Source organism: Triticum aestivum, chromosome 1A (assembly GCF_018294505.1).
Source record: "Triticum aestivum cultivar Chinese Spring chromosome 1A, IWGSC CS RefSeq v2.1, whole genome shotgun sequence".
NCBI lineage: Eukaryota > Viridiplantae > Streptophyta > Magnoliopsida > Poales > Poaceae > Triticum > Triticum aestivum.
The window spans coordinates 191,395,735-191,406,239 of record NC_057794.1 but is presented as its reverse complement, the minus strand read 5'-3'; the positions used below and the strand labels follow the sequence as shown (position 1 = coordinate 191,406,239).

The window sequence follows — 10,505 nt, the reverse complement described above, 5'->3', positions numbered from 1 at the left end:
GTAAACAACATTGTGAGGAAGAATTACCTAGTAAGGATGAAATTATTGGTCTTGCTTCTATTGCCGTACCTCCTAGTGATCCTTTAGAACACTATTTGCTAGACCATGAAAATGATATGTTCATGAATGAAAGAAGGGAAATAGATGAAGTATTCTTTAAATAGGAACCTATTCTGCAACACAATTTGCATGTTGAAATTTTAGGGGATCCTCCTCCACCCAAGGGTGATCCCGTGTTTGAGCTTAAACCTTTGCCTAATAATCTTTAATATGCTTATCTTGATGAAAAGAAGATATATCTTGTTATTATTAGTACTAACCTTTCAGAGCATGAAGAAGAAAGATTATTGAAAACTCTGAAGAAGCATCATGCTGCTATTAAATACCTTATGGAAAAGAAAGACGCAAAACCTAGACTTATTAGATGGGTTCTCTTGCTACAAGAATTTGATTTGCATATTGTTGATAGAAAGGGAGCAGAGAACCCCGTTGCGGACAACTTATCTAGGTTAGAGAATGTTATTGATGGCCCACTAACTATTAATGATAACTTTCCTGATGAACAATTAAATGTTATAAGTACTTCTCATAGTACTCCATGGTATGCTGATTATGCTAATTATATTGTTGCTAAGTTTATACCACCTAGCTTCACATACCAGCAAAAGAAGAAGTTTTTCTATGACTTGAGACATTACTTTTGGGATGACCCACATCTTTATAAAGAAGGAGTAGATGGTGTTATTAGACGTTGTGTACCTGAGTATGAATAGGAACAGATTCTACGCAAGTGTCATTCCGAGGCTTATGGAGGACACCACGCTGGAGATAGAACTGCACATAAGGTATTGCAATCTGGTTTTTATTGGCCTACTCTCTTCAAGGATGCCCGTAAGTTTGTCTTGTCTTGTGATGAATGTCAAAAAATTGGTAATATTAGTAGACATCAAGAAATGCCTATGAATTATTCTCTTGTTATTGAACCGTTTGATGTTTGGGGCTTTGATTATATGGGACCTTTTCCTGCCTCTAATGGATACACACATATTTTAGTTGTTGATTATGTTACTAAGTGGGTAGAAGCTATTCCAACTAGTAGTGCTGATCATAACACTTCTATTAAAATGCTTAAAGAAGTTATTTTTCCGAGGTTTGGAGTCCCTAGATATTTAATGACTGATGCTGGTTCACACTTTATTCATGGTGCCTTCCGTAAAATGCTTGCTAAATATTATGTTAATCATAGAATTGCATCTCCTTATCACCCACAGTCTAGTGGTCAAGTAGAGTTGAGCAATAGAGAGCTCAAATTAATTTTGCAAAAGACTGTTAATAGGTCTAGAAAGAATTGGTCTAAGAGACTTGATGATGCATTATGGGCATATAGAACTGCATATAAAAATCCTATGGGTATGTCTACGTATAAAATGGTTTATGGAAAAGCATGTCACTTACCTCTCGAACTAGAACATAAGGCATATTGGGCTATTAAAGAGCTTAACTATGATTTCAAACTTGCCGGTGAAAAGAGGTTATTTTATATTAGCTCACTTCATGAATGGAGAACCCAGGCTTATGAAAATGCCAAGTTGTTTAAAGAAAAAGTTAAAAGATGGCATGACAAAAGGATACAAAAGCGTGAGTTTAATGTAGGTGATTATGTATTGCTATACAACTCACGTTTAAGATTTTTTGCAGGAAAACTTCTCTCTAAATGGGAAGGCCCCTACGTTATCGAGGAGGTCTATCGTTCTGGTGCCATAAAAATCAACAACTTTGAAGGCACTTATCCGAAGGTGGTAAACGGTCAAAGAATTAAACATTATATCTCAGGTAATCCCATAAATGTTGAAACCAATATTATTGAAACCGTAACCCCAGAGGAATACACAAGGGACACTTTTCGGAACGTTTCAGACTCCGAGAAGGAATAGGTATGTGGTACGGTAAGTAAACCGACTCCAAAACAATTTTTAAGGCAATATTTCTCCATTTTGGAATATTTAGAAAAATAGAAAAATAAGTAGCAGTCCGGGAAGGACACGAGGGCCCCACGAGGGTGGTGGGCGCGCCCTACCCCTCTGGGCGCGCCCCCCTACCTCGTGAGCACCTCGTGTGCCTTCCGAACTCCGTTTTCTTGCACGATACGTATTTTGGTCGGTAAAAATTCATTATATAATCTCCCGAAGGTTTTGACTCCCGTATCACGCAAATATCCTCTGTTTTCGTTTTGAGCTGTCCCGTTGTAGATTAAATCAACATGTCTTCCGAGGATTCGGAAGGAGAAAGCTATGTGGATGATTACTTAGCAAATCCCAAGTTCTATGAAGATGTGGAACATGATGGATGGACCACGGAGGAAGAAGAGGACTATGAACCCAAGGGGAAGAAGGAGACGAGCTCAGAAAGATGAAGCACCATTACCTCAACCAGGGGACATGCACGTGGAGTTTAAAATGTCAAGTCTCCCTGATAGGATAAAGAAACCCAAGTTCGAGTTTACTCCTTTTCGTCTCTTACAGGAAAATAAGCAGGACCTATGCAAAAAGATATTAACCCTGGAGTGGGAGATTGATGATTTGAGGGATCAAAATGCCGTCCCCAAGCGCAAATTAAGGAAGAAGCCTAAGCCATCAACTAAGCCAACATCACCACCACCTTCTTCACCGACAAAGGAGACATAATCACATGGGTATGGGTACTCCCCTTGGCAACTGCCAAGCTTGGGGGAGGTGCCCCAGTATCGTATCACAATCACAACTCCTATCTTTATCATTTTTCTTAGTTCAATCCTATTAGTAATATCTTGATCTAGTAGAATAAAGTTTATGGCATGATCTAGTTTTGAGTTTGCTTTATGATCTCTCTTTGTAATCGAGTCCGTGAGCTATATATAATAAAGAATAGTGTTGAGTCAAGGGCTTGATTATTTTTCCATGATCTTGGGTGAATAAAAGAAAAGAGAAAAAGAATAAAAAGAAACAAAAAGTTCATATTGATCTTATTGAGAGTAATGACTTCACATAGAAAGAGTATGATGATTAAAAGTTGTTGGGAGTTGGCAGACATAGCTTTGGTCATTGTTGCAATTAATAGGAAATAATAAGGAAAGAGAGGTTTTCACATATAGATATATTATCATTGACATCTTTTATGATTGGGAGCACTCATTAAAATATGACATGCTAAAGAGTTGATGTTGGACATGGAAGAAAATGTAATGAGTTATGTCTTTTTTATATCTGAGATAAAGTATGTTGTCATGGATCCTCTAAATTGTTGAGCTTGCCTTTCCCCGTCATGCTATCCAAATTCTCAGCACCAAGTAGAAATACTACTTGTGCTTCCAAATACCCTTAAACCAGTTTTGCCATGAGAGTTCACCATATCTATCTATGGATTGAGTAAGATCCTTCAAGTAAGTTGTCATCGGTGCAAAGCAATAAAAATTGCTTTAAATATGTATGATTGATTGGTGTGGGAGAAATAAGCTTTATACAATCTTGTGATGTGGAACTAATAAAAGCGACAGACTACATAATAAAGGTTCATATCGCAAGGGGCAATATAAAGTGACGTTCTTTCGCATTGAGATTTTATGCATCCAACCATAAAAGCGCATGGCAACCTCTGCATCCCTCTGCGAAGGACCTATCCTTTATTATTATCTTCTACCTTATGCAAGAGTCATGGTGATCTTCACCTTTTCTTTTTCATTTTATCGTTTGGCAAGCTCAGCATGTTGGAAAGAACATGTTTCTTTGTGTCCGATTAAAACTCCATAAGTATTGCGTGAGTGTTAGCAATTATGGAGGACTAAATGATAGTTGAGTATGTGGACTTGCTTTTTAGCTCTAACATAGACTCTTTCCGATGTTATGATAAATTGCAATTGCTTCAATGACTAAGATTATAGTTTGTCGGAGCCCAATAAGATTTATAATTTATATTTTTGCATTGTGAATAGATCATCACTTGAACATAACTAATCATATGACAAAATATATATATGTTGCTGTTATGAGAATAATCATGATGCCTTCATGTCCATATTTTATTTTTATCGACGCCTCTACCTTTAAACATGAGGACATATTTATTGTTATCGGCTTTTCGCTTGAGGACAAGCGAGGTCTAAGCTTGGGGGAGTTGATACGTCCATTTTGCATCATGCTTTTATATCGATGTTTATTGCATTATGGACTGTTATTTCACTTTACGTCACAATACTTATGGCTATTCTCTCTTATTTTACAAGATTTATATAAGGAGGGAGAATACCGGCAGCTGAAATTCTAGGTTAGAAAAGGAGCAAATATTAGAGACCTATTCTGCGCAACTCCAAAAGTTCTAAAACTCCACGAAACATTTTAAAATAAATAAAAATCCTCGCCAAAGATGAAAGCCAGGGGGCCCACACCCTGGTCACGAGGGTGGGGGCGCGCCCTCTCCTAGGGCACGCCCCCGTACCTCATGGGCCCCATGGTGGCTCTCCAACGTCCATCTTCTCCTATATGAAGTCTTCCGATGATAAAAAAATAGGAAGGAACTTTTTGGGACGAGACTCCGTCGCCACGAGGCGGAACCTTGGCGGAACCAATCTAGAGCTCCGGCAGAGCTGTTCTGCCAGGGATACTTCCCTCCGGGAGGGGGAAATCATCACCATCATCATCACCAACGCTCCTCTCATCAGGAGAGGGCAATCTCCATCAACATCTTCACCAGCACCATCTCATCTCCAAACCCTAATTCATCTCTTGTATCCAATTCTTGTCTCAAAGTCCGGGATTGGTGCTAGTAGGTTGCTAGTAGTGTTGATTACTCCTTGTAGTTGATGCTAGTTGGTTTATTTGATGGAAGATCATATGTTCAGATCCTATATGCATATTATTTCCCCTCTAATTATGAACATGAATATACTTTGTGAGTAATTACGTTTGTTCCTGAGGACAAGGAAGAAGTCTTGCTATTAGTAGTCATGTGAATTTGGTATTCGTTTGATATTTTGATAAGATGTATGTTGTCTAGCCTCTAGTGGTGTTATGTGAACGTCGACTACATAACACTTCACCATTATTTGGGCCTAGAGGAAGGCATTGGGAAGTAATAAGTAGATGATGAATTGCTAGAGTGACAGAATCTTAAACCATAGTTTATGCATTGCTTTCTAAGGGGCTGATTTGGATCCACATGTTTCATCCTATGGTTAGGTTTACCTTAATACTTTTGTTGTAGTTGCGGATGCTTGCAATAGAGGTTAATCATAAGTGGGATGCTTGTTCAAGTAAGAACAGCACCCAAGCACCGGTCCACCCACATATCAAATTATTAAAGTATCGAACGCGAATCATATGAACGTGATGAAAACTAGCTTGACAATATTCCCATGTGTCCACGGGAGCGCTTTTCCTATTATAAGAGCTTGTTCCAGCTTGTCCTTTGCTACAAAAAGGATTGGGCCACCTTGCTGCACTTTATTTACTTTTGTTATTTGTTGCTCGTTACAATTTATCTTATCACAAAACTATCTGTTACCATTTATTTCAGTACATGCAGAGAATGCCTTACTAAAAACCGCTTATTATTTCTTTCTGCTCCTCGTTGGGTTCGTCACTCTTACTTATCGAAAGAACTACGATAGGTCCTCTATACTTGTGGATCATCATTGCCCCCTACCCAGCTTATTCTAGAAGCCCAACCAAATTATTTACTTAGAATGGAGAAAGAATATTAAGGTCTTCAATGCTTTAAAATAGAGAAAGAACAATTTTATGTGCATTGATTCTCCCGCATCCAGCTAACTGTTGCGTCAAAAGAAAATGAAGAACATGTTGGCATCTTGAGAATAGTTCATGCCCAGTACAACAAACTGGAGCAAAAGTTGCATACAACACATGAAGGGCTTATCTGATTACTTAACTTGTAGCATCAATAGGTGCAAAAAGCACATACACAAGGAGATTAAGCAAAAAAAAAAGAATCTCCTCTTATTTTGGAGGATATCAATGAAAGGAGACCAAATGGTGGATTACCAGGTTGGACGAGTAGACACACATGCGGTACTTGCGTGTCGGCAAACTTCGTAGTCGATGTGCTCCTAGATCTGATTCACCCTCCCTACACACACAACCCCAGATCATTACTCAGTGACAAATAATACATGGTAAATAAAATATCCTAGTTTATCCTTCTGAAACAATAGAACATTCAACAATTTACAATAATTTGTTACAGCCACAGTTACATACATTATATATCCACATTCCCAGTATTTACATCACACATTTTCTTAAAAAGTGAGCGGTGTGCATCTAAAGAAGATCATAGTGTGAAATGCAGCATGATAGAAGGTGAATACAGAGAAGCCTTGTATGGTTTTTCAAATATTTTCACCAAATGTCTTGCAAGGTATGGATAAACTGAGATAGCTCAAGATTTTGTTCAAAGTTAACATTGTTGAGCTAGATGAAATGTTATCATACTCAAGAATTACTTACCATCATCCTGTTCATCCACAACATCGTGTAGTTGTTCTCTTCATGATCCTTCATCCAGTCCAGCGTCTCATGTTACAGCGGCTGCGCCAGTTACCTACAAGACCAAGGAAAATTAGGGAGCGGTCCGAGAACTACCGAGAAGCCAGTGAAACCTAACCTGTTGGTGCAGGGACCCTGTTATCCTCGTCGGTCATTCCCTTGTTGACATTGAAAAAGAGCAGCACGACGAGCTCGGTCTCCTCAGGCACGACCCCTCTGGAATCAGTGTACTCAAATATATTATCTGTAATAGCATCAATGAGGGAAGCATACAGTTGTTCTACTACAGTAAAATATACACCCTTGAGGCAATGTGAACATTTGTGCACCAAAAAATTCCGACGCTAACTATCCATGGCAAAGTCACAAAAAACATTAAATGTTACATACTAGATATTGAGTGCATCCATAGATATACACCTAGAAACCATCTAGTACAACAGTTCATATGATAAGGTTCACCAGGCTAACATGAAAATAAAAATGACAATATCATAGTGTCCCAACTACAGGGAGCATATGGCATAGACATACCCAATTTTTAATCTTTGACAAGTTAATTACAGAATGCCTAAATCACACAAAAGAGCGTTGAAATGACACATATTTCTCACAAAAATATTCTTATATAAATATACTTATGGGTGTGCTCAGCCGGAGCAAGAGCACAGCCGGAGCAGGAGCAGCACGGCCGGCCTTGAGGTCCGGCGCTTCCATGGCCTACCTAGGGTCGAGCGCCCTCACGGAGACGCCGGCGGAAGAGGCTAGTGAAGCAACGGCAGCCAGGATCAACTGCCAGGGTGGGGAACGACGAACACGGCCGCCCCCTCGTGCGAGGAGACAACAGACCCCTCCCTGCAGCGCGAGGTGGACGACAGCCGTTCGAGGATCCCGTCGATGCCGTTGCCGTCCTGGTTGCCGAAGAGTCATGGCCGGCATGGGGCAAAGCAACCACAAACCCGAGGTCACGCGTCGCCGCGGTCCGGCCAGCTCGATGGAGCAGCGTGCGTTGAAGCATGTGCACGCCGACGAGCCGGTTGACCGCGACGCCGTGCCTGCTGGCGGCAGTGCATATGTCACTGGTGAGGTTGGGCGGCGCGCACGATCGGCAGCAGGAGGACAAAGGCGAGTGACTGGGACATGAGAAGGTGGCGGAAGGGAGGATGGCCGATGCTGGGGTAGGAGGGACGGCGGTGGAGGGACCTGCAGGCGAGGGAGAGAGGAAGCTGGCGTTGTCAATCTGGATCGGGGAGAGGGAGACAAGGGGAGGCGGGGGAATGGAGGGGATATGAGTTAGGGTTTGGGCGATGAGAGGGGATCGATAAGAAGAGGACGAGGGGGAGGCGATGCGGTGGGCTGCGGGTGGGGTTTGGTGGCCGGCTGTGGCTGGCCTTGGGCCGGCCCAGTTCGCCTGCATCCTTTTTTTGTTAAAAAGATTTTCTTACTTTGTTTTTAAAAATATTTTCCAATAAATCTTTTAAAATTGTCTCAAAAAATCTTTTAAAAAATAGATTAGAACAACTTTACAACTAAGTTTGGAGGTGGTGATGGTTTATCCTTCATAATACCATAATCTTTTAAAATAAAAAATCTAAGGGTTGAGATTAAACTAGGTACAACAACGAAATCATTCGAACGGAAAAATAGCATCAAATGACCTCTACTGCTTCCTCGCCTGCACAGTCTTGATCACCTATGAACGCACGCACCACCGAGCTGTAGGTAAATGCAAGCAGGTATCCCCTTGTTGTCTGGTTAATTATCTAGAATTGTTCCTCTCATTAATACATTCATATGGGCGCATGTAGTACTGTTGATGATATGAATGGCTCGCGTAGCAGTTGCATCTTGGTGGGTTTCAATTCATTTATAGCTTAGAGGTTTCATGATAGTGTAGGCATGCATGCCACGTACATATTCATCAGGATTCAGGACTGACACATCTGTGTGCGTTTCAGTAGACAGTCTCTATGATGCGATGTTTCTTCATGCCAGTAGCATAGTGCTCCGAAATTTTTGTTCCTCATTGTTCGGTGAAAATTGTGTTTGTCCTCTGTTACTTTTTGTAGGTAGTTGTAGCGTTCATGTGATGGGAATCAACTAGACAAGATACTCGCTTGTCAAAGCATTTGATTAATTAATGTAGCTTGTGAGCATTTTATAGATTTTTGCTGTATGGTGCATGAAAAAATGGCATGTATGAAGCCAATGCTTTGGAAAGTTGCACTTTAGATGCTTCTACTATTGCTCTTCATTTTGTTTCATAATAGACTTGTTCTTACTGCCATTGTCCATGGTGCAAGCAGCAACCCACAAAGCAGTACGGCGTTCCAGCAACTTCTTGGGAAGCTCACGGAACTGATAAGCCACTAACTTCTGTACTGTTGAATGATTAAATCACTACCTTTAACTTGAAATAAAATATAGTCATGTACTTCTTTTGACCTTGTTACCCTTTTCTATTTGTTTTTCAGGATGAGATACAACAAGAAATCTTAGAAGGTTTGGTAGTTGATGTCGTGGATGAACAAGAGACAGATGAAGCTTGATGATGTAATTAGATGTGATTGCTAGTTGTATGTGTTGGCTGTCGTGTGGTGTGAGATAGTAAATTTCACTTGTGTATGTTGTATGAAAAAGCTTGAAACATGTCAATGTTATGTACCTGTCGGAGAAAAAAAATCATATAATGGATTTTTAATGTGTGATGTCTTGTGTTACGTTTCTTTGTCAAATAGTGATCGTAGTAAATTGATTACTGTCTAGCTGATTTTAGGACTAACTAACATGTTGTTAAGATCACACATTGCACACAGTTTTGTAGATTATTTGTGTGTGATGGCATCCATATCATACACGGTTTTTTTCTTTTTAATCGTGTCCAATAACTTGCACATTACACACAGTTTTCGTGAACTAACCGTGTGTGATGCTAATCCACACATGCAAGGTGATACATTAAAATTGTGTCACCGAAAGGGGGTAAAACCGCTTGCATAGGACGTCTTTGCACGAGTGATAGTTAGTTGAAGATATGTCCACAAACAATGTTATAGATCCTTATGACCATTTTCTGCAATGGCATTATGACTTTTTGGCATAGATGGTCATAAAATGATGGGGTTTGGACCCTCCCGGACACTCCTTGACCATTTTGCAAATAAAGGTCATAGATTTATGACCAATTTGATCACAGTCAATAATTTTTGTCATAATCGTGCATATTTCTTGTAGTGGGAGGGGGATGAGGACGAGCGACGGAGACGGGGAGGCGACACCGACGACTACGGGTAGCGGGGCGGCTCTGGAGGGGGTTCCGGACGGCGGAGGTCAGCGACGGGCGACGGGGGCGATTGCCTCGATCCAGATCCACTCGGGGGTGTGTAGGGGAAGTAGCCACGTGGGGGGAGGGAGTTGGGAGCGAGTGGGTTAGGGTTCGAGGGTGTGGGGGATAAGGGAGGCGCTGGTTGGGCCGGCATGGTTGGCCCAGAGGCTAGCTGGGCCATGGCCTAGTGGGGGAGGGGAGTTTCCTTATTTTTTGTTTGATTTTGTTTAGTTTTCTTTTCTGTTTTCTCACATTTCCTAAACATTATAGTTTTGGAAAATACATAGGTTCCACCTAATTTAGTAAATTTAATTATGTCACATTCCAAACATTGTTGTTTTGACATTTGAAAACTTTTATTGTTTGTCAAAAATAAAAATTTGATTTTGAATCGGTTTTAAACTAACGCGAGTTTATCGACAGTAACCGAGGTGACGTGGCATCATTAGCAGAGGGTTACTGTAGCTTAAATATCCGGGCGTCACACCTCTAGTGAAACCTATGGCCCCCGAGTCTATTTTCCATCTTATATTTTCAGATCTATAAACCAAAAAAAAACAAAAATACATTGCTGCAATTTATTTATATTTACTTTAGTTTGCTCTTTAGTTTATCTTTTATACCTATCTCTTTTAAATCTCACT

General features: G+C 40.5%; 1 long non-coding RNA gene across 2 annotated transcripts; it reads right to left on the bottom strand.

Moving 5' to 3' along the window:
- Positions 1-5,831: 5,831 nt before the first annotated feature.
- LOC123043026 (uncharacterized) lies at positions 5,832-7,842 on the bottom strand. 2 transcript variants are annotated; one of them, XR_006418983.1, is made up of 4 exons: positions 7,261-7,842; positions 6,655-6,780; positions 6,498-6,591; positions 5,832-6,117 (listed from the first exon to the last, which is right to left on the bottom strand). It is a non-coding gene; the product is annotated as an uncharacterized lncRNA (long non-coding RNA). The 2 variants fall into 2 exon arrangements; XR_006418982.1 differs by having other exon boundaries at positions 6,655-6,752.
- Positions 7,843-10,505: the final 2,663 nt, after the last annotated feature.